Raw genomic sequence first — 24,860 nt, forward strand, 5'->3', positions numbered from 1 at the left:
GTTTGTTTGATTTTTGTTGTTGTTGTGGTTTTTTTTTTTTTTTTTGGTCGGTCATGGGGCTTGAGCTCTGGGCTTGGGTGCTGTCCCTGTGCTCTTCAGCTCAAGGGGAGTGCTCTACTGCTTGAGCCACAGTACACTTCCCCAAACTAAAGGACTCTTGACAACCTTATATCTTGCTGTTGAGAATTGAGATAGCAAAGATACGCTGGATCGCCTTCTGTTGAACCATTATATAAATACAGGCCTGAAGAACAACATAGAAGAAACTGTATTTGATATTGCCAAAAGGATAAGTACGTATCACTACCTCTATGAAGTTGTGAAAAGCTGTACAAATTGTTCACCGAAGTCCTAATGGTCGGGTTAAGTTTCTTAAATTTCAAAAATGCAAGTCCATCTTTTGTGTCCCTACAAAATATTTTCACAATCAAAATAAGAGCAATATCTTTTTTTTTGGTCGGTCCTGGGGCTTGAACTCTGGGCCTGGGAGCTATCCCTGTGCTGTTCAGCTCAAGGTGAGCCCTCTACCACTTGAGACACAGCTCCACTTCCAGTTTTCTAGTGGTTTAGAGATAAGAGTACCACAGACTTTCCTTCCCAGGCTCAGATCTCAGCCTCCTGTGTAGCTAGGATTATAGGCATGAACCACCAATGCCCGGAAGCACCAATATTTTACTGTAAAAGTTCATGGATTCCGCGGAATTCTTCCAAGTGAATTGCCTGCGTTGGATGGAAAAATGTATTCAATAGTTTTTGTAAACATGTATAATGATTTCTTCAGAGTTTGTGATTTTTTAATAAGAAATAATTTTAATTTACCTGTTAAAATGAGTAGTACAGAAACTAAAATATTTCTGGTGCTTGTCTGAAAAAGTATATTTTAAAATATTCTATATTGTGTGTTTGCATAATGTTCATAATTTATTTTCTCCTAGATATACTTTGAGTTCTATATTATTTTATAATATATAGGTTCATTAATGTGTCCTTTCCGATTGCATTCCATATAGAAACAGATTGATCCCTTTTTTCTAGGTCTTAATATTATTTTTCTTTGGGATAAAATGACAATGTTGTCTAATTTGAAAAATTTTGTAAAGTTTATGCTATGTAAAAGCCTTTCTGAGGGGAAGATTTAATACACTGATGTCAAACTAAATTTAATTATATAAATTACATGTACTGTTACACGTGTAATTTTGTAATCAACTTTTTAATCACTTTTTTTCATTTCTTGCATCTGAAGAATGAAAAATATGGAATACTTTTCAAATTTTCATATTATCCTTGTGCAAGTGCCATGTTAATCTCTGTATTGTAATTTGAGTATACGTGCTGCTGAAGCATGTAGTATCCTCTAAATTTAATAGTTAATGATGGAATCTTTATACAGGCTTATATCTATGGGTGCCTACTTGTAACAAGGAAACCTTATTGTTTCTAACAATGCTATCGATCTTATTCCCCTAAAATTCTGTGAATAGTGGAAAAAATTATATTGATTAGTCGATTGCTCACATTTGCAAACTTTTTTTGTCAATGAGTATCTTAAGTCTTTTTATTTGGAATTTGATCATACTCTCAATTATTTATAGATAGGTCCAAAGGTGATGGCTTTTTCAAGTACTTATTTATCCAGCTTTGTGGACCTAATGGATTCAAATTAAGCGTTGCTTAAGAGCTACTTCTAAACTTCTTCAGCTGACATTTTCCCAAATGACGTGTTACTGGAACAAATGTCTACCTGAGCCTTTACCCTTCTTCCATGTGGGAACAGACCAACCAGAATACCTTACCCTGACACCAAAGATTTTCTTACTAGAACAAAACTAATCTTGGTTACAAGAGATCATAGAGAGATGAACCGTTCAAACAGAACTGTTCAGACTAGAAGGTATTTTATCAAAATATAATTGTTTATTATACCTTCCATTTAAAAGTAGCTAAAGCCAAGAAGGTGAAAAAATTGTTCGTATGCATGATTATTTAATGTCCTGGCCTGTCTGTAAGTTCCTACGAGGAACTTACACTACTACCTTTTTATCACCAAATATTTTCATAGTTACAGGAGAAGTGCATATGTTTCTCCTCGTTATTAGGCATTAAATTGATAATGTTTTAATCACAGTGTTTCCTCTTGCCTCCACGCTGTAAATCTACAAATGATAAAGCTTTAGGTCTAACTCTATCAAACACTGAAGTAGAGATAATGGAATAATACTTTAAAACAGAGTTGCCTTTCATACAGTAACTACAACAGAACAATACAAAACGTGTGTCTTTTAATCATATTATATAGTTATATATTTTATATTTATATGTGCTGATTTTATATTTCACACAATGAAATTTACTAGAATTAGTTGATAATTTGACAAATAAATTGATATTTACTTCAATAAATAGAATTGGAATATAAATATTTAGGTTTCAAATATATATTAGACTAGAAAAAGTATCAATGCAATCTTTTTAGTATAAACTTGTGATACATTATAACTGTCCTTGGTCTTCTGAATCCACATGATAAAAAAACAATACTTTCTTCTAATCTGTAATGGATTTTACTCTGCTGCTCTGTTTATTGTTTTAACTTGCTTGTCCCAAACTGTTTTTGTCCATATTTCTGAAGCATTCTTACTGATTATGCCCAAATTTTGCTAAGATATCTAAAAAATATTATTCTTCTACAGTACCCATGGGTCCTAGGATCCCAGGACCCAGTTACCTGCATCATCAGATAACAGGGGCAAGACTTTTCACCAAGGCCCATGCAACATATCAACACAAAGTAATTGAAGACCCATCTCAATTTCGCATTTCCTATATTTCAGGGCCCCAATTCCTTGAGATGCAGGAATTAGCAGTAAGCAATTGTGAAATGCAAGGCAACTTAAAATGAAGGATGAGATCACAAAATTTGAGAGAAAGTACTGTAATTCAAACATTCAACTTACAGATGACCAGCCCATACGAGTGAACAAGTTCACAAAGTGTCATAAGATTATTTTTAATACCCCTCACCTATGATTAACGAAAGATTTTATTACAACATAAGTGGGACAAAAAATAGTTCCTAGAAGGATAGATCTATAACTGGTCTACCAAAGCCCGAAAACTTGACTTAGAGGTCAAATGTAATTCAGAAAAACATTTGAAGCACTAAGGAGTGCTACAAAACACTGGGATTTCAGTACAACATGGTTCTGTGGTATAAAAATGTCACTCTCAAACCAATGATAATCTACATTTAATCTCCTGAAAGTATATTCCTTTTCAAATAAACTTTTTAAAATCACTTTCACAAAAATAACATTTGACAAGTTGATGATACTTAGTGACATTACAAGTTTTTCAAGTGTAGGGAGCAAGTTACAATAGAGTTGAATTATTTACACAGCACTAATGCCAAACATGTTCAACCATTCATTAAAGTGTAGAAATAGTACCACCCACAATTTGTGTTTTTCAGTAAGGGCCTTTCAGAAATGTGTTAAATATGTCAGCCTCCTAAATTTCAAACCCAAACGTTAGCTAATAAATTTCATCATTTAATAAGGTACATTTTAAAAAAATCACAAATAGTTGCCTTATCATATGTTACTTTATGTTTTCCCTCTGTCTAACATAGTAAGAAATATGACTTTAAGTCTTGAATATGTGTACTCATCAGAGATATTACAAACCTAATATCTGTCTTCTATTTCTATCACATTCCTATCTAGGAATAAATTTATTTTTCTTCTTTTTCCAAAACTTATAGGTAGTAGAAAATATTATTGCATGTAAAATAAAAGAATCACACCATTGTACAAAGCCATTTATAAAAATTCATAATTAGGAATACATTCTAAGCCATTTTTTAACTTTCTTTTTGAATAAAGATTAATCTTCCAAACTGTTGAGAATAAAATCATGTTTAGGTGCTTCCCGTCTCCAGTCTTGCAAATTGTTGCTGCAGATGAATGAATTATGGAAATATAAGCTGACATCATTTCAAGAATATGCAGGATTGAAACTCCATGGAATGTATATAAATCTTTCAAAGTATTAATAGACAGTTTAACAGAATGACTATCAGGAAGTTGAAACCAAAGAGGAATTATAGTAAAGAAATAGAATGAATGAAAAATGAACAAGGGGCAAATACAGCTAGAATACTGAATGTATACACATGATGAAGGAAGTGGTAAATTGGAAATAAATCTTGGAGAAAGGGTTGGTTGAGAATGATAGAAGGAGTGACTCTGATCTAGGAGCATTGGACAATTAGATGCATATATTTAATTGTAACACAATTGCACAAACTTTTAAAATTCAGTTAAAAAACACAACAAGAAACAAAAACACACAAAAATCACAACCAAACAGCAATCTCTAGAGAGTATGAATATGACCACTCAAAATTTTAATCAGTTAATGAAGGGCAGTCTTGGGAAAAGCAAACAAAGCTGTTCAAAGAGGGAAGTTTGGGATAGGGGAGAATTTTGAACAGAATTAAATAGATTGTCTAAGGTTATAAATCACCTATATCTGCTGCATACAGTATCTTACTTCTATGAGTTTTCTGTCTGAACTAGATAATCCAGTCCAGAGACACACTTGGTAGCTTGTGAGGTAGAATGGAAGAAACAAGTTCAAGAACCCATTATACCACTGGAGAGAAAACAATCCTCTATATTTTCTCTAATTTCTCTTCACTACTCTTTCTTCATACTTTTAAGTCAATTGATTTTGAATTATATTTTTCCTTCTTTCTTCTGGCAAAGTAATTGGTCAAAGTAATTTCATTAAATATTATTTGCCATTTTCTTCTTTCATGCTGTTTAATTGGCCAAGTGAGTCCATAAAACTTCCCTCTTGTATTTGGTTGCCATGAAACAACATCTATGTTAATAAGGAGAAATCTAATGTAAAACTTTGTCTCCAGAAAACAGTCCAAGAGGCTGTGATCACAAATATTTGGCTATATATTTTTTCTTTTACCTTGAAAGACTTCTTGTGTCTAAAGTGCCCACAAAAATAAGTACTCCATCACTTGTTGGTTCAATCAGAATTGTCTAACCTCAAAGATATATTTTGCTAACAAGATGCTTAGAGGAAACCAAAAAATACTGCACTTTTTATCTTCTCTCTTAAGATTCTCCTTAGATACCATATCAGGAACAGTGAAGTTATTCTATGCAAAATTATTTTAATAGATCATTTTTCTCTTGGTCTTGCATTTGTTCACCAAGATGTATGGAGGAGAACAGAGTTAAATCACCCATACCTTGGAAGAAAGTGTCTGTTACAAAAGGAAAATGCTTCTATGTCCTACTTCTATGTCCTACTCTTAGCTCTTGCCAGAGTTCCAATTAATCACAGCTTCTTGGCTTCTAGTCTAGTGAAGCTGAAGGACCATAAGGGCTCCACCACTGCTACATCTTCATTATTTCTCTTTTAAAAGTCTTCAAGTTGCCTCATTTGGATGTGGAATGTATTTTCATGTCTTCATTCAATCAGTTCTGCATTGTAGTGAGCCAAATTGGCTCTGTAAAATCACTTTAGGGAGTAAAAATACTAACACAATTTACATCAAAAAGTTTTGACTTCCCTTCACTGCTGAAGTCAATACGCTTAGCTAAGGCTTCTAAGAAAACTTTTATTATTAATTTTTCCATTTGCTCAATTCTTTTCTGAACTTTTTGGCATATGTAATAAAAGAAGTCTTCACTACCTCATATTAATAAGAATATTATTTTTTGTGAGCCACTTAGAAATGTGAAATCATTGGTTTGAAATATCCAATCAAATTTTTTTCTGTGTTTCACTGCTTCATGTCCAAAGACATTGTGGAAAGTGTTACAAACAGAAATGTGTAATCCCAACACCTTCTTTCATTGTGGAGGGTACTTTCTCCCTAAATATTTTGACTCAAATTATCTTTTTAAGAGAATTACTGTTTGGTAATTAAAGGTAAATTCACAAATTTTGATGTCTTATATTTTTAAGAAATTTTAATTTAAATTCCAATACAACCTTCTTTCAAACAGTGATAATATAGTTCCTGGGTAAGGACAATTCCAAGGGAACCTACAGGATTTACAGCAAGGTTTCTGAGGTTTGTTTGTTTAGTTTGAAAAAGAGCCATCTTCATCCACATTGCTCCCTCTCTACTAAGTCTCCTTGGATTTCTTTGCATGAAAGCCTATTCTTCCAGGCAATTTTAAATTTTCTTAATAGGCTAAGTTATTAAAAATTTTGAACTATTAAATTTTACCTGTCATAACTTTAAAACTGTTGAAAATCCTTTATCAGAACCGCAAATTCACCAATCCTAATTCCACCTTTACCATCAAAATGTTAACATGTTATTTTCATGATATAGTATCCATGCAGCTATTATTTTCCAGTGGCTTTGTTATGCATATATATAACCATATTAGCTGATGCTAAGCAAAATGAATTCCAAGATATGGAACCAGATTTTTTTTTTCATTTGTGATTGTTGTTTTTGATGAACTATGTGATTTCTGTTTTCTTTGGGGTTTTCCCCTATGGTTTATCCCTGCTATATGGTGAGACAATGGTGAGCATAATGGTGAGACAAAGGACAAAAGGCAAACCAATGCAATAGCAATACTCACAAGACAATATGTTGGAAATGTACTTTACAACTTGTGAGGGGTGAAGGGGTGAAGGAAAACTGTGAGAAAAATGTGAGAGGGTTACTAAGTTTGAAAAGTTATGACTTAATACCTTACAATTACTGTAACCACACTGTACATCATTTTGATAATAAAATTGAAAAAATAAGCTGCATAAAATATAATTTCACTGTATTGGAACAGTAAATAATATTCTTTATGTAGTAACATTTTAAAAATCAATACTATTTGGCATCTAATTTGAATTAATTACTCCTTCTTTATCAGAGGTTCATCAACTTGAATGTTATCCAACTAGACAATATTTTCACAATATACTTGCCAAATTTTTCAAAACAGAATAAATTTAGTACTTTCTCATTCTAAAACAGAAAACAGGGTCTGGGAAGATGGCTCAGTGGTAGAGCGCTTGCCTTGCATTCTTGAGGCCCTGGGTTCGATTTCTCAGCACCACATAAGCAAAAATAAAAAAACCGGAAGTGGTGCTATGGCTCAAGTGGTAGAACGCTAGCCTTGAGCTGAAGAGCTGAGGGACAGCGCCCAGGCCCAGAGTTCAGGCCCCAGGACTGGACCCAGTTTAATACTATGGAAACCCATAATTTTAAAAGTAAGTAAGTTTTTAAGAGGACAGAATATATATGTTCTTCAAAATTCCTATGACTAACAACTACTCATTTTTAAATTCTCAACATTCCTAAGAGATTCAAAACAGTACCTGTTTGCATGTTATGTAATTCTGCAATAGATGCAGTTTCCAATGGGGTGTTACAGATTGAGAAGTAAACAGAAAAATAGCCATATTCTTGTAGAGGGTAAAACTGTGAAGCATGTGTAATAACTAATTCTTCAAGAGTAAGCAATTATTTATAAGGGTAAGATATTATGTCTATGACCATCAATCCCAAGATTTATGCCATAAAGTCATCCTAGCCCAACAGTTTCCAACTTGTAAGGGACACCTTAAAATTCCTTAATTCACATCATGAATACCTTATCTCTATTTTGAAAAAATACTACACCTCTGCTAATGTGACACCCTCCTTGCTCTGAAAAGAACACCACAATAAACTGAGCTGCATCATTTTTCCTCCACAGGTATTCTTGAGATCAGAACACTTGCAAATATTATTTATATTTAGACTTTTTTAACTATCATAGATATTCAGTATGCTAAGATAGGAAAATTATGATTTAAAGCCTTCCCAGGCAGGAAGGTTTCTTAGAATCTTATCTCCAAAAAACTTCTCCGCAAAAGCCAGACTCAAGTGGCACTGAGGTTGAAGTGGTAGGGCAAGAGTCTTGAGCATAAACAGGATCAGAGACCCTGTCCATGCCAAGAGTTCAAGTTCTAGGATGAACCAAAAAAAAAAAAAAAAACAAAATTGAAAACAAATCCCAAACCTAGCATTTTTCTCCATGTATACAGAGGCACGTAAATAAGGAAATGGCTTCCTGCGGTACATATAGGTAGAAGAAAGAAGATGTCACACAATTACTCTCTTCATACCATATTAAACCAAACCTTTAAAAATTGGTTTTTCTAAATGTATGAATTAATGTCATCCATTTTTGGCAACTCTGTCTAGATTATTCATATTAACATGGTATACATGAACTCTGCAAATTATCTATTAACTATGTTCTAATTATAACTGTCATGAAAGAATATCTAGGCAAATAGAATGCCAGAATTATTTGTGAATTTTTCAATTAATCCCTCTACTTTAAAAGAATTTTGTAGTATCCTATAGAATCTGAAATTACAAACAAACCCAAAAAATATATTTTAAATCTAAATTCTAATTTAACAAGGTTTACAAAGCCCTACATTAGACGAACTTTGCTATTTCTCTAGACTTAAGCTTTTGTAATCCTTCAACATTTATTTGGAATCCAACAGAATGAGGGATGGGAATCATGAGCTATTTTGCATCTACGAATGTTCTGTAATGATGAGGGCATTTAAAACACAAGTGAGGATATGTATGAGGTGCATTCAATAGGAAACTTGACTTCTCAAAACATAATGACAAAATTAGGCCAAACTTCCAAAGGTGTATTCCTTTCTTGTTGTTTGGTTTGTTTTACTGAGACAAATTATTCTACCTGGTCCAGGGAAGGTATCGTTATGTAATTCCACTCTCTAATCTCTTGTCTGAGTGCTAGAATTCCAGGCTTGTATCCCATTGCCCTGCCATAGTTTTTTTTATTTAATCTAGAAACAGACTAGAATTTCTGAACTTCTCCCATGATTTTATCCACTAGACTGTCTGCTCAGACTGTTTATGTACTATTTTCAAAGGTGTTTTAAAATTTGACACAGGATAGGAACATTTTCAGATGCACCTGCAGGCTTCCCTGATTCATTCCACCATGTATCCTATCCCGTTAAGAATGCTTGCTTGACTCTCTTACTATCTCTGGTCCCTACCTATGTAATATTCTCAACTTCTGGGGGAAAGTTCACTTGAAGGATTTCTAATATTAAAAGTTATCACTTGATTCTAGTTTTACTCAGGTCCTATTTTCTATTGTTTTCTAACTTTTCTACATATTCTGAGAGTTGTTTCATTTGTGTATTTTTGTGTGCACCTATAAGTGCCTCTGTGTGTACGGGTATGTTTGTATGTATGTATGTATGCAAAAACCTAAAGCTGTAATTCAGCAATCTTGCTCGTGACTGGTATCCCAGCTTTGGCTGGTTAATTATAGGTAGTGTCTCAAAGCCTATACTGTCCAAGCTAGATGCAAATTGAACTTCCCAGACTCCTTTACATTCTTAGGTTTTATTTTTCCAGGAGTATCAACTTTTAAACTTAAAACACTTTTGTGAGTGTAAAGTCTAACTGTAGCCCAGATTTTTAACTCAAGAATTCATATAAAGATAGATGAACATATACATTACATATCCTGAGTGTACACTGTTAGAAATGTGATCATAAAACAAGTTGTTGTGAGATCTGAGGATTGGGGTTGAAAGCCAGCACGGGTATGAAAGTCCTGGAGACTCTTTTCTCCAATAATTACCAGAAAACTGGAAGTGACACTGTAGCTCAAGTGGAAGAGCACTAGCCTTGAGCTGCGTTTCAGAAGGACAGCGCCCTGTCCCATATTTCAAGTGCCATGAAAAACAACAACAATAAAAAGGAATATAAGAAAAGGAAAGAAAAAGAAATATGATCTTAGCCACCAGGTTCATTGCTAGTATAATTCCTGTTCCCTCAAGATAGAGTCTTTTTTCCAGTTAAGTCTATTCTCCCATATGTGACTTGCATTGGAAACAGAATCATTCTTCCATTCTCCTTTTTGCACATTTACATGATTAGCAAGCGTGATTTAGAAAGGGAGTGGCCTCATGCTTCATGTTCCACTTAAGAGTAATGCTTTCTCTATATCACTCCCATAAATCTACATACAGGACTTGGCTTTATTGTTTCAATTTTTTATTTGTAGAGTCTTGTATATTGTATTGAACACTTATACATAAACACAGAACTACTTTTTCTCCTATAATTGCTATTGTTTCTCTTACTGTTAACTCATGTACAGTTGGGAAATTAATGCACAGCATATAGACTCCCAAAAAATGATCTGAGAACCTTCTTACCATTTAAAATTCACCTTAATTTCCAGAGCACATGAGAAGTTTGAACAAAATATTCTCATGGATAATGTATTTATAAGCAATTTAAATTGCATTTGACTTTAATAATTGTCTCTGAAACATGTGTTACCTCATGTCCAAAAGTGTCTTTGTGCTATTTCAATGAAGCCAGAAAACATTCATTTTTTTCTGGAGCAGCACCATAAATTGTTACTGGAAGTAAGTGGAAGTAACTGTTACTGGATGTGGAAAGTTATCCCAGGAGAGGAATTGAACATAGAGAAATGACAAAGTTCAAGTTAACTATTGCTTTCCTTTGTACTGTACAAGAAAAGAATCCAAGGCTGGAAGGAAACTCTGTCCCTGACTTTTTTGAGTGTGTCCTTTACTCATATAAAACTTGTCTGTAAACTTCTGGTTGAGAGTATTGCAAAAGGAAACAATATGCCATTTGAAGGCAGGCATAGAACAAAAGGAAGTAACTTTGTTTTAAAAGTGTTCTACTGCAAAGAAGCAAAGATATGGAGGTTTTAAAGTGTCTTATGGATGGATGTTTCACTCCTGAGATGATTCTCCTGTTGCAGGAATCAGTTTTCAATTCCTTTAGTCTGTCTTGAGTTTTCCATAGCAATAAGAATTCCAAAAAAGCAGGATCCAGTGAGTATGATCAGCAAAAGCAACCTCTTCTCGGACCACCACTATTTTAAGGAGAGTCCCAAAGAAATACCCAGGGTTTGTTTTGTTTGCTTGTTTGTTTAGTTTGTGTTGGTTCTGGGGCTTGAACTTAGAGACTGGCCCCTGTCCCTGAACAGTTGTCTTTCTTTCCTACCTGGCCCAAACCTAGTACTCCACTGCTTGAGCCAAAACTCCACTTCTGGCTTTTTTGGTGTTTAATTACAGATAAGTGTTTGACAGACTCTCTTGCCTGGGTTAGCTTTGAACTAAGACAGTAAGAATGCTAAGTGATGTCAACTCTATGGACTTCTCTTTTGAACCAAGAAATATTAGATGAAGTTTATTATAAAGCTAACATTTGACAATTTTTAAAGAAGAGAATATGTTTAGCAAAGAAGCCATAACAAATAACTCAGCAAAAGTAGGTGCACTACTAAATCATTTGGGAAGATTACTATTGACTTCATCATTCCTTTGGGGGAAACTTAAACCTATATTTGCAGTTTTTTGTTGGTTGTGGGGATTGAACCTTGATCCTGGGCACTGTCTCTCAGCTCTTCAGCACAACTTGAGCACTCTACCACTTTAGCTACAGCACAACTTCCGGGTTTCTGGGGTTAATTGAAGATAAGTGTTTCATGGACTTTCCTGACCAGGCTGGCTTTGAACCACAATCCTCTGGACTCAACCTCCTGAGTAGCTAGGATTACAGGCATGAGCCACCAGCACCCCGCTCATATTTGCATTTGTGTGCACTTAATGTCACTATGTAGACAAAGAATGGAAATATGAACCATAGGATGTGACATTGCAGCTTTTCAGAATAATTAAGGTAGCAATAAATATGTCCTCTTTTTCCATTTTGTTACATTAATGACTCATGAGCTATGGGACTCTTACATTAGCATCCTCTTTCATCTTTGTAGGTGTATTTAGTATTAGGAATATTCATAGATAAATACAGCAAGACAGATTTTTAGAAAGCAAAGGAGATCAGGTATGAAAGATCAGCATAGAAGGAGATACATTCATCACACAGAGATTAAGAACTAGCCTAGGAGATTTTGAATGCTAAAGGCAATGAGGAATAAGCATAGTTGATACTAGTTCTTTAATAAGCAAAAGTGGTTCCCTAGAATGGTTTCTGCTATACCTTAGTTACTATCATTTATTCTTTCCATCTGGAGTTATTCCTTCTCTTCTGTCACAACTGTTAATTAGCCTCTGCCTTTTTTGTAAGATGACTGGCCAAAATAGTTTCTGAATCTCACTTACACTATCCTTCTCATTGTGATTAGCAGTGACCCCACTCAAAAGCCTGGAATATTTGAATTTCCAGAATTAATCTTCACCTGACATCTAAGCACATTCTTAGCATTAATTGCCGTGACCTAATGAACAAAACATTTTTTCAACACAGTATCCTAACATAGGTAAAGTACATGTATTAGGAACTATTGTCAGGTATCAGTATGGAAGGAGCAATTATATATTCCAAGTATGGGTTCTTTATTTCGCATTTACTAACTAAATGTTCATTGTTGTTGTTGCTGTTGTTTTGGCAGTCCTGGGGCTGAAATTCGGTGCTTGGGAATTATTCTTCAGCGTTTTTTTTCCTCAAGGCTAACCCTCCACCACTTGAGGCACAGGACCACTTCCAGTGTTTCCTTTTCAATTTATGTGGTACTGAGGAATTGAACCCAGGGTTTCATGCATGCTAGGCAATCACCATACCATGAAGCCACATTCCCAGAACCCTAAATGACTTTCTTAAGATGGCATTACATTTTCATTCTATAACTCTGTATCATAATTTTAGCCAGGAATTTTTGCTAGAAAAGAGCATTGAACACAGTACTGAGTCCAGTAAGGCTAGATGGACAATGGATAACTGTCACAGTGTAGCCAGGGCACAGAGGGACTTACCTCATGGAGCTGGTACAACAGACTGAGTGAGACAGCTCCTGACCCACAGGTTACCTCCAGAATGAGAGGACCACCTTGGTTCCATCCACATGGGGATGCTGGGCCACCTCCTCCAGCACCCATTGAATCAGTTCCTGAGAGAGAAAGTGAAAGAAAGAAGGTCAGAATTACACTTAAGCCAGGTCCCGGTGACTCATGCCTGTAATCCTAAGTACAATGAAGGCTGAGATATGAAGATTGTGGTTTATAGCCAGCCCGGGCAGGAACAACTGTGAGACACTTATCTCCAAAGAACCACCAAAAAACTGGAAGTGGTGCTGTGACTCAAGTGGTAGAGTGGTAGCTTTGAGCTGAGGAGCTCAGGGAGCTGCCCCAGGTGGAAAGTTCAAGCCACATGAATGAATAGAAGTGGACTTCCCACCACAAGAAGTGGACTGAATAGCACCCATTGTCCTAGGGACATGACAGAGAAGTCAGGCCGAGCTTCCTGTCAGCTGGGAGTCATTAGTAGGTCACCCGGCTTCTCTGTGCCTCAGTTTCCCCAGCTTCAAAACTGAACAAAGTGAAGGATCCCGTTACTCATGGGGATAGAGTAATAAAGAAAGAGAGCCATGTTTTGTTTCATAATCCCATTACTGTTGCAACGTTAATAACACACACCATCTGAGATCTTTCCGGGTATCTTCCTATCATATGCTCAAAGAATTGCCAAGAACAGTATCAGATGGCCCCTCCATCTGTGCCTGTCCCTGCTCCAGAGATCCCTCTGTATCAATCCCTTGTTTCCTCACAACTGTCCCATGAGGAGATTGAAGTCCAATGGTTGAGGCCTAACCCAGAGATTCACCTCCGGTCAAGAATCGGCTGCCATGGACTGTGTTTGGGATAATCCATCTAAACCAATGACGGAGCATGTCGCTACATATCTACCATCCCAACTACAGAAGAACGGGCCTAGTGGCTCAGGCCTGTCACAGATAGGCAGACCATGATCCAGCCCAGAATGAGCATATATATATTCTCCATCTCAGAAAAGCTTGACTCGCATGGTAGAAGACCTGACTGGCAAGCCTAAAGCCTTGAGGTCAAACCATAATATACCAAAAAGAACCAGAATCCCAGTGCCAGAGGCTCATGCCTATAATACTAGGTACTCAGGAGGCTGTGATCTGAAGATCACAGCTCAAGATTTAAAATAGTGTTGGCCTCGCCCATCAGACATTATGATGAGAAGACCCAGAGTCTGACCTATGCTGTTGTGCTCCATACTAGCAGAACTCATATCCTTACTAAGAGTTGGCCATGCTCTCTGTCCTCCTGGTAAGCTATCCCCTGCAGGCCACACTCCCAGGTCCTCCCAAGCTCCCACTGCCACCAACCAGGCCCAAGGGAGTACACAGCTCCATTGCACACAGATCCCTTGTTCTTGTAATTTAACTGTGCTGTGTCCCCTTCAAGCCTCTCACCCTTCCAGGCCCCCAGACCTCAGCTGTGAAGTCTATACATGCCCCAAAGATAGCAGGTAGAAGTTACCAAAGCATTCAGCCTCCTTGTTACAACCCACTTCTACACACACACACACACACACACACACACACACACACACACACACACACACACACATCCAGACAGGTAACAGAAGACTCCTCCATGCAGCACCTGCAATTTGCCAACTGATCACTCACCTGAGCACAGTCAGGCTGTACAAGGAAAAAGATTATCTCTCTCTGTCTCTCTGTCTCTGTCTCTGTCTCTGTCTCTGTCTCTCTCTGTCTCTCTCTCTCTCCTGTCTTCAGGTGAAAGTTTGACTGAGCACAGAAGACAAGGGCTCACACAGCAAGGGTGTCTATCTTCTGCATCCAACACCTCCCATACCCAGAAAAAAAGGAAAAAAAACCCAGAAGGCAGGTGTAGACATGCTGCTCCCCACCTCTGACTAAAGCCACTGGGTTCCCACCAGGGAGTGGAAGGGCGCAGATGTGCTGCTGTGTGGCTCCCACTGCTCCAGGCAAGGGATCTTTGGCGCCCACTCCTAACCCAACCTGCATATCCCTGTATCCTGGACACTGGCCGCTGGGAATGGGGGTGGCATCCTTGGGTCAACCCCTACCCTAACCCCTGGGGCACATTTGTGGCAGGGCGTGGGCCAGACTGTGGGGCACAGGGGAGGCGCTGTCCGGGTCGGAGGGGAGGTAGTGGTGTCAACAAACAGAGCGAATCAAGGTGCTACTGGGCAGCAAGGAATGTGGGCGTGGCCACCATTCTTGTATCCCATTGGTCAGAAAGAACCATGAAACAATAGAGGTGTGGCTGGAATCTTCTGATGCAGGCAGAATGGGTGGAGTCAAAATGAAGGCAACCCCTTTCCCAGGGAACTCTGTCAAATACAGTTGGGGACAAGAGAGTGACCCACTTTAGCCAGATGGCTGCACAGATTGTTGTGTATGTCTGTTTGTTCCCAGACCTTGAACCCAGGATCTGGGCACAATCTGTGAGTTGTTTTTGATCAAGGCTAGCTCTCTAACACTGGAACCACACGGCTTTACTTCTGTCTTTGTTGGCTCAAGTTGGACAGGAGTCTCAAAGACTTTCCTGCCTAGGATGACTTTGACCATGATCCTCCTTTCACAGCCTTGTAAGTTTTAAGGAGGACTGCTGAGAGCCACTGATGCCTGGTTTTGCTGATGTTCTTGGACAGACCTGTGAGTTCCCTATCCTCAGGTTTAAGTGGTAGGAGCTGGAGCCCACAGCTTGAATCCTGTTCCTGCCACCAACAAATGGCAGGAGATCCTATGAAACTCATTCCTATTCATATGATTACCAAAGGAATGTGATGTATGTCATGATTAAATGGGCAGTACTTGAATGATTTGAGGATAAAATTATATACAATTACATTATAGGACACTGGTCGATATTAATTAATACTTTATGAAGCATTTAAACAATCACCTTCATTAAATGGAGGCCAAATGAAATACCTACGAATTGGGCATCACATAGCATAGAGATGCCATTTTTTTTCTGCCAGGACTGGGATTTGAACTCATGGTCTAGGTAACCCTGCTGTTGCACTGTGTGGGAAGGGGAAGCTTGCCTCCTTGAATTCAAGAAATTCAAGTCTGTTTCTTAGGCCTGAAATCGATGCCCACCACTAGAAAACATACTATTTGTTTACATTTTAAATATATGATTTATATTTTTATACATATGTTGATTCCATATTGCATTCAGTGTAGTTATTTTATTTTTTGTTTTATTGATGTACTGACTACTCATTTTATTGACTATTATGACACATAGAACAGTGATCACATTGATTACATAGGATATAGGTTTGCATATGTATTGCACGTCCTTCCTGACACCCAGGACTTTCACAGAAAAGGAAAACATGTGTCACCATCAGCTTCTTATTACACGATTCATTTTTTGGGAGTGCTGGCATCTGAACTCACAGCCTTCAAGGCCCAATTCATGAATGGGTGAGTGTCAGCCTGCCATCCTGTGGCAAATTGAGCTGACAGACAGTCCCGAGTACCTGAGACCGAGCCCCAGCGGTTGACAAAATAAGAACAGATTGACATACAGATGGTAGTAAATGTATATCTTTATAGAGTGCCAGAGATGTCTATACATTATTCAGTTATATAGACTACATTCCTACCAATTCTTGGGTATTTATAATGCCTCCATGTAATTAATCTTATTGTTTTCATGGTTAACAAACTATTAAGTAAATCAATCAATATCCTGAAATTATTGCATTCTGTATGTAATGTTTCATAAATATTAAATAAAATCAGTCTTCTGAAATGATGCTGTCTAATTTGATAGGAGCGTCATTCACCATCAACTCATTCAACTGTGACATTGATAATATTACCTTGTTATTCCCATGGATGAGAACGAGTCTCTTAGTATCTCCTGCCATTGATTGGTGTCATGACTGGGATTCGAAATCAGGGCCTACACTGCAATGTGGACCTATGACTTCCTCAATAGTCTGACAACCTTCAGCAATGAAAGATGAAGTACCCTTTGCAACAGTGTCATTCAGACCCAGGAGGGTCACCGTGCAAAAGAAGGAAACATAAAAAGGCCATCTCGCTGCATTTTTTCTGTACAATTTTGCCACACAAGGCCTGGGGATCTAGGATCCCAGGATCTACTGTGGGTCCAGTGGCTGCACCCCATCATAGGGTGTCAAAGCTGAGGCAGAGTTACCACAACCTGAGTTCAAGCCCCCTGCTGAGCAAAAAATAATTAAAAGGGATTAGCTCCCTGGCTTGCAATTCATCCCGTTTATTCTGCCAGGCTTTGGATTTGAACTCAGAGTATTGGTGAATCTACAGCACTGTGGAAGAAGCAGAAGCTCACCGTACTTGAAGATAAGAAAGTCAGGCCTGTAATCTAGGCCAAAATTCAAGCCCCTGCCTTGAAAAACATACCATTTATATACATTGTAAATACAGGATTTGTACTTACCTATGGTTGTTCAGTCCATACACGTTTGGTGTGGTTGTTCCTTGTACTTTTTGTTTTATTCATTTATTTACCGTTAATTTTACTATGATGACACCCATTCCCTTTATTACATTGATGACATCCTATCACATGGAATCTAAATTTGTAGACATGTTCTCCGTCATGCCAGACACCCAGGACTCACAGAGAAAAGGAAAAAAGTTTCACACTTGGCTTCTTACTGCATGATCCAGTTGTTGGTAGTGCTGGGATCTGAACTCAGGGCCTAGCAGGACCAATTGGTGAATAGTTCAAGGTGACCACACCAGCCTGTGAGTGACAAAGGAGTTAGGCCATTCTCAGCAACTGACATGGATCGCCCGGGTGGGCCATGATAGTCATAAATTAATAATTTAAACGTAGGATCTATATTTACATATATGTGTGGACAGTATCTTGCCTTTGGAGTACTTTTCTCCTTATTTTCTGTCTTATGTAAGTGTTGTGTATTTTACTGAATAATGTAACAGATATAACAGTGCTTACATGGAAGACAACCTATTGCCCTGGCTATAGGGTTTCCTATGCATTCTCCATCCAAGCTGAGACCCAGGACTTTCACAGGACAGGAAAACAGGTGAATCGATAAGCTTCTCACATCAGGATTCATCTTTTGGCAGTGTTGGGATTTGAACTCACACTCTATCAGGCCCAATTGGGGAAATGGTCAAGGTGAGGACACCAGCCTGTGAGCAACGAAGGAGATAGGCCATTCCTAGGAACTGACATCGAGTCCCAGGGAGGTCCAGCTAGTCATAAATTCGTAATTCAAATATAGGATCTATATTTACATACGTGTGTGGACAGCACCTTGCATTCTGTGCACTTCTCCTTAATTTGTGTCTAATTCATGAAGTTATTGTGTATTTTACTGAGTACGGTGACAGGTATACTGTGCTGACATGGATGACAATCTGTTCCCATAGTTATATGGTTGCCTATGGATTCTACATCCTAGTGAAAGCCAGGTTCTTTCACAGGAGAGGAAAACATGTTCAACGACTGGCTTCTGACAACAGAATGAATCTTTTGTCAGTGCTGCGATTTGAACTGAGGTCTGGGTAGCTCTGTTGCACTTTGGGGCAAGGGAAATCTCACCATCCTTGAAGACTAGAATGTCAGGCCTCGTCAAGGGCCTGATTTGAAGCCCCAGTACTGGACAAAATAAAAAGCCCGCCTTTTTTAAAAAATAGGATCTCTCTTTACCTACAAGTTTGATATGCATCTTGCATTCAGTGTAGTTATTCTTTTTATTTTGTGTCTTATTCATGGATGTATTGTGTATTTTATTGAGTATGGTGCTAGATATAACTATGCTGACATGGATAACAACCTATTCGAATGGCTATAGAGTTGTCTATATAGAATTCTCCATCCTCACTGAGACCCAGGATTTTCACAGGACAGGAAAACAGGTGGATCAATTGGCTTCTCAAATCAAGGTGAATCTTTTGGCAGTGCTGGGATTTGAACTCAAGCCCTAGCAGGCCCAATTGGTGAATGGGTCATGGTGAACACACCAGCCTGTGAGGCACTAAGGAGGTAGGCCATTCCCAGGACCTGAGATGAAGCCCTGGTGGGGGCCAATATGGTCATAAATTCATCATTTAAACAGAGGATCTATATTTCCATACATGGATGGGCAGCATCTTGATTTGGTGAGTCATTCTCTTTATTTTGTGTCTTATTCATTGATGTATTGTGCATTTTCTTGAGTATAGGATGACAGCTATAACTGTGGTGTCCTTGATAACAACTTAATCCCATGAATATAGAGTTGCCTGTGCATTCTCCATCCTAGCTGTGACCCCGGACTTGCACAGCACAGGAAAACTGGTGCAATGACTGGCTTCTCACAACAGGGTAAATTTTGGCAGTGCTGGTATTTGAACTTTGGGCCTAAGAGGCCCAACTGCCCAATGGGTCCACATGATCACACCAGACTGTGAGCCACTAAGGAGCTGGTCGGGTCCCAGGAACAGAGATCGAGCACCAGGGAGGCCACAATTGTCCTGAATGCATCATTTAAACATGGGATGTATATTCAAATCCGTGTGTGGACTGCATTGTGCATTTAGTGTAGTTATTCTATTTTGTATGCTATTCATTGATGTATTGTGTATTTTCTTCAGTATATGATGAGAGGTATAACTTCCCTCACATGATAACAACCTATTTCCATGGCCACAGGGTGGCCCATGTATTCTTCATCCTAGCTGAGACCCAGGAGTTGCACAGGAAAGGAACACAGGTGCAACAATTGGCTTCTGACATCAGGATGAATCTTTTGGTACTGCTGGGATCTGGACTTGGGGACCAGCAGACCCAATTGACGAATGGGTCCATGTGAGCACACCAGCCTGTGAGCTACTAAGGAGTAAGGCCGTTCCCAGGACCTGAGATGGACCCCCAGGTGGGGGTGGGGGAGGGTACACAGTAGTCATCCATTCATAAGTTGAAGGTAGTATGCAAATGAGTACACATTTGTATAGAGTAGGAGAGACGATAACCTGTGATGGAATCCAATCTACCATGTGTCTACTGATTCTTGGATCTTTCCAGATGTCTTCATTTCATGACTGTGATGATTATTGTCACGCTTAATCAACACTGCTTTACAAATAAGTGATACCCCATGAGTCTTGCCTATCATTTCCTAGTCACGTCATGCATGAACTACTCATTCGATGAGATTGATCACATTCCATGACTTTTCCTGGTCCAGAAACCAGTTTCTCAGGATTTCCTGCCATTGCTTTCTCATGGGGGTGGGCTGAATTCAAGCCTCAGGCATGGAAATCATACTCCTTATATACATTTTAAAGATAGGATTTATACTTCCTTACAGATGCTCAGTAGATACTGTGTTTGGTGTGGTAAGATTTATACTTCCATACAGATGTTCAGTCCATATCACGTTTAGTGTTGTTATTCATTTTATTTCTTTTTTATCCATTTATTTAGAATTTATTGTCTTTGATGACACCTATACCATTTATCCATTTATTACAATTTTTACATCATATCACATACCATCTAGATTTGTAGATGTGTTCTCTATCATGCCTGACACCCTGGACTCTCCCAGAAAAGAAAAACGTGTCATACTCGGCTTCTTACTCAAAGATTAAATTTTTGGCAGTGCTGGGATATGAACTCAGGGACTAGCAGGCCCAATTCATGATTGGGTGAGTGTGAGTACAGAAGCCTCTAGCCAATGAAGCTGTCAGGTGGTTCCCAGGCACTGAGATCAAGCCCCAAGTTTGGCCAAAACAGCAATACATGGCTAGGCAGAGGTGCTATACAAATAAATATATATTGTTAAAGAGTTCCAGAGCTGTCTATCTATGACTGAATGACATCTACTACGTTCCTACCAACTCTTAGGTATTTATTATGTCTCCATTGAAACAATATTATTCTTTTCATGCTTAATAAACTATTAATTAAGGTCAATCAGCATCCTAGGATTATTGCATCCAATCTTAGAGTAGACAAATGCATGAACTACTCTTTCAATCAGTATTCTTATGCATAGGAACGAGTCTTTTGTGATCTCCTGCCATTGGTAAATGTAAGGATTAGGATTTGAACTGAGGGCCTATGTTGACATGTTGGCTTATGGCTTCCCTGATAGCCTGTCAGCCATCAGCAATGGCAGGCCAGGTCCACTTTGAAACCATGTCATTCAGACCCAGGATGGTCACCAGGTAAAGAAAAATATTGTAAAACCCTGAGCCCTCTACAGCTCCCCACATTTTGTGCTGTTCTGCTTTTTTTCCTTCCTGCAAGCCCTCTGGGCCTAGGGTCCCAGGATCAGCTTTGGGTCCCGAGGCTGCACCCCAGCCTAGGGAGAGTAAAGCTGAGTCAGAGTTACCATGACCTGAGTTCAAGCCCCATGGTTGGCAAAATTAATTAACTAATTAATTCATTAATTAATTAACTAACTAAATTGAAATAATAAAGCTCCTTGGTTTGGAATTTCTGCCAGTTTTCTTTAATAGCCTGGGATTTGAACTCAGAGTCTTGATGAATCTGTAGCAATGTGACAGAAGGCGCAGAGTTGCCAATATTTGAGTTCAAACCCCATGCCAAGCCAAAAATAAATAAATCACTGACCTCAGCAGGGAAGTTAGTTGTGAAGATGGGAGGGAAGGGATGGTAAGGGAAAAACAAACGAGGAGGCAACAATGCTCAATAGGAAATGTACTCATTACTTTGCTCATGTACCTGTGACCCATCTGTACAACATTTTTAAAATAAAAAAACGTACAAAAAATTGTGTAGTGCTCAAGAAGTACTTTGGGGTTAAGGGATGGATGTCTGAATAGCTGTACAAAATTCTACACTGATTTTTTTTCAGTGTTCAGTATGGAACTGAATAAACATAACTGTTTCTGTTACAATTATTAAGTCACTGTCTTGGAACTGGGGCTAGTATTTATGCAATTGCTGGGATTTGAGCTCACTGTCCATGTAACTCTTTTGCACCTTGGGTGAAGGCTAAGATCCCTGTCCTTGAGGAAAAGATTTTCAAGCTAGAGTTCCCAGGGCCTGAATTAAGACCCTGCAATAGAAAAAATATTTGTGTACATGTGTAATATAAGATATATAGGTAAATATGTATGTTTATTTCATATTATGATTATTATTAATTTTGTATTTAATTTTTATTTTACTCATTTTATTTATTGTATTTAGTATGATTATACACATAATATTTATTATGTTGTGAATATCTATTATAAAATTATACACAATAATTCAGTACATTGACTAATTTTCATTAATTCTTTATTAAGTTTTGAAATATAATACTTAATTAAATGGAGGCATTTGTCAAGTCATCATATGGTTAGTGTCTGTCCTCAGTATGAGTTTTGTCTTATTTATCTTTGAAAAACTTCCTATACGGATTTGTTTAGATGATTTATACTCAGAAGCCTTTTCTTGTGGATAGGCAAGTTGAGGGATAAAATCGTAAGGTTGGGTCTGGAAATGTGGCTTAGTGGTAGAGAGCTTGCTCAGCATGCATGAATGCCAGGGTTTGAATCCTCAGTGCTACATACTCAGAAATAGCCAGAAGCTGTGGTGTGGCTCAAGTGATAGAGTGCTAGCCTTGAGAAAAAGAAGCTCAAAGACAGTATCCAGGCCCTAATTTCAAGCTCCAGGTCTGGCAAAAACAATACTCCAGATTCCAGTGGCTCTGGAAACCTACTTTCTCAGGAGGCTGAGATCTGAAGATCACAGTTTGAAGACAGCCTAGGGAAGGAAATCCTGTTAGACTCTTACCTCCAATCAACCATCAAAAAACCCCATGTGGCACTGTGGGTCAAGTGGTAGAGTGTTTGCCTTGACCTGAAGCGCTCAGGGACAGTGCCCAGGCTTCAGTTTGAGACACACAACTGGAAAAAGATTGAGGGATAATCAAAATAATTTTCCTATTTGCTACTTATGAAAATATTTTTAGGAAAATGAATGCTGATGTACACCAGAATTGGAGTCAGACCTCAAGGTTCAAGTGTAGCACATCCATAAGCCCAGCCTCTCAGACTCTAGCATTATAAACTTGTGTCCTACAGGGTTCTGAAAGGCACATTGTTGAAAGTCTTAATATGCTCCCCAAGCACTTTGTGATAAGCAGTTGACTTGTATTGTCAATGTCATTACAGTTCTGACCCTAGCAGAGAACCAATACCTCACGCCCATCACCCTAGCTCAGGAGGCTGAGGTCTCTCATAGGGTGAAACCAGCCAAGGCAGGGAAGTCTAGAACATTCTGACTTCCTGTTCCGAAAGGTCAGATGCTTAAGAAATTCCTGTTTCCCTTGGTGATGAGAAGTTACTTGCACTCTAAATGTTCTTGGAGTTCTTGAGCTACAGAAGAAGGAAAGAAATATTATTGACCCAATCAAGGTTCAAATGAAGTTCTCAGGATCCAAGCCCTAGCTCTGTTAGCAGGAAGAACTCCAGTGTAACACTGTATTTGAAGGACAGAAAACAGTTTCAAAAGCCAGGCTAGGTGCAGAGAACTAGGCCTGCAGGCTTAGGAGGCAGAATATACACATTCATCACGGAAGTGAGCTGCAAAACCACTTCATTCATTCCAGGCACAGCCAGCAATGGGGGCAACCTGAAACATTTGTTAGAGTTACAACAAGGTCAGGCTTTTCTCATTCTCTTCAAACAATGACTAATTAACCTTCCTTCCTCATGTGAAGGGAGCCTCAGGCTATCTTTAGGTTACCAATAGAGAGCCAGTTTAGTGCTGGAGAGGGGAGGAATAGAGTAAAAAAACCCTGCTCTCTGGTCTTAGGGAGTGGGTTTTTGACTCTCAGTTTGTCAAGTTTGAAGGCCCTTCTATCTCTGCCAGTCCATTCTCCTTACTTCATTCTCTACATCATTAATGCAAATCCCCAGTCCAAGGAGGGGCAGGGCCATTTCTCTTCTGTCTCCAAGCACCTGAGTTAGAACCTGGCTCTGCCCTCTTGACTCTGGGGCTCTTGGATGCCTGAGAAGTGGGACAGAGACAGTCATCCTGCTCTGCGTTTGTGTGAAGGTGATGATGGTGTCCTGGCACACTGCAGAAAGCCTCATGACTGGGAATGTTCCCTTCTTTCCTTCTGATGTCAAAAACAGATTCATCTATCAACTTTTTTCCTTCCTTCCTTCCTTCCTTCCTTCCTTCCTTCCTTCCTTCCTTCCTTCCTTCCTTCCTTCCTTCCTTCCTTCCTTCCTTCTTTCCTTTCTTCCTTCCTTCTTTCTTTCTTTCTTTCTTTCTTTCTTTCTTTCTTTCTTTCTTTCTTTCTTTCTTTCTTTCTTTCTTTCTTTCTTTCTTTCTTTCTTTCTCTCTCTCTCCCTCTCTCTTTCTCTTTATTTCTTTCTATCTATTTACCTACCATCCTACCTAGGTAGCTATCTCTTTGCCAGTTGTTGGGTTGAATTCAAGGCCTGGGCATTGTCTCTAGCACTCTGCTACTTGAGCCACAGCACATATTCTGGCTTTGTCCATGTACAGGTGCCTGAGGAATCGAACCCAGGGCTTCTTGCATGCTAGGCAAGCACTCTCTCATTAATTCATATTCCCAGCTCCTTCATTTTTTTCTTAATGGTAGTTTTTACATAAGTATGCTACCATTTTATGTTCTCAAGTTTAATTTTCTGAATACCGGTTACTTCTAAGAAACCTGATCTCTTCCCCTGCCAGATTTGTGATTGTTCCTGGATTGCCCTCATAATAAAATGTAAATAAAGGCTGCTATGAGCTTCAGTGTGCATCATATAAAGACACAGGCCTAGAACCCAGAAAGAGAAAAGCAATGTGCCTGAAATGAAGAGAATGATGCAGTATGTAAAACTAGCATATCTGAAAAATAAACCAGAAAATAAAAGCAGATTTTGCACTATGGGAGGTAATATATATACACACATAAGTAGGTAGGGCACTGATACATAAACTTGGCCTTCTCTTTTTGAATT

The 24,860-nt window shown here is 38.4% G+C and overlaps 1 pseudogene; it reads right to left on the reverse strand.

Annotated features, from left to right (window-relative positions):
* Positions 1-1,250: 1,250 nt before the first annotated feature.
* LOC122097305 lies at positions 1,251-1,347 on the reverse strand (annotated as a pseudogene).
* Between the last annotated feature and the right edge of the window lie 23,513 nt (positions 1,348-24,860).

This window comes from Dipodomys spectabilis, unplaced genomic scaffold (assembly GCF_019054845.1).
Source record: "Dipodomys spectabilis isolate Male_0828 unplaced genomic scaffold, ASM1905484v1 ptg000421l, whole genome shotgun sequence".
Taxonomy (NCBI): domain Eukaryota; kingdom Metazoa; phylum Chordata; class Mammalia; order Rodentia; family Heteromyidae; genus Dipodomys; species Dipodomys spectabilis.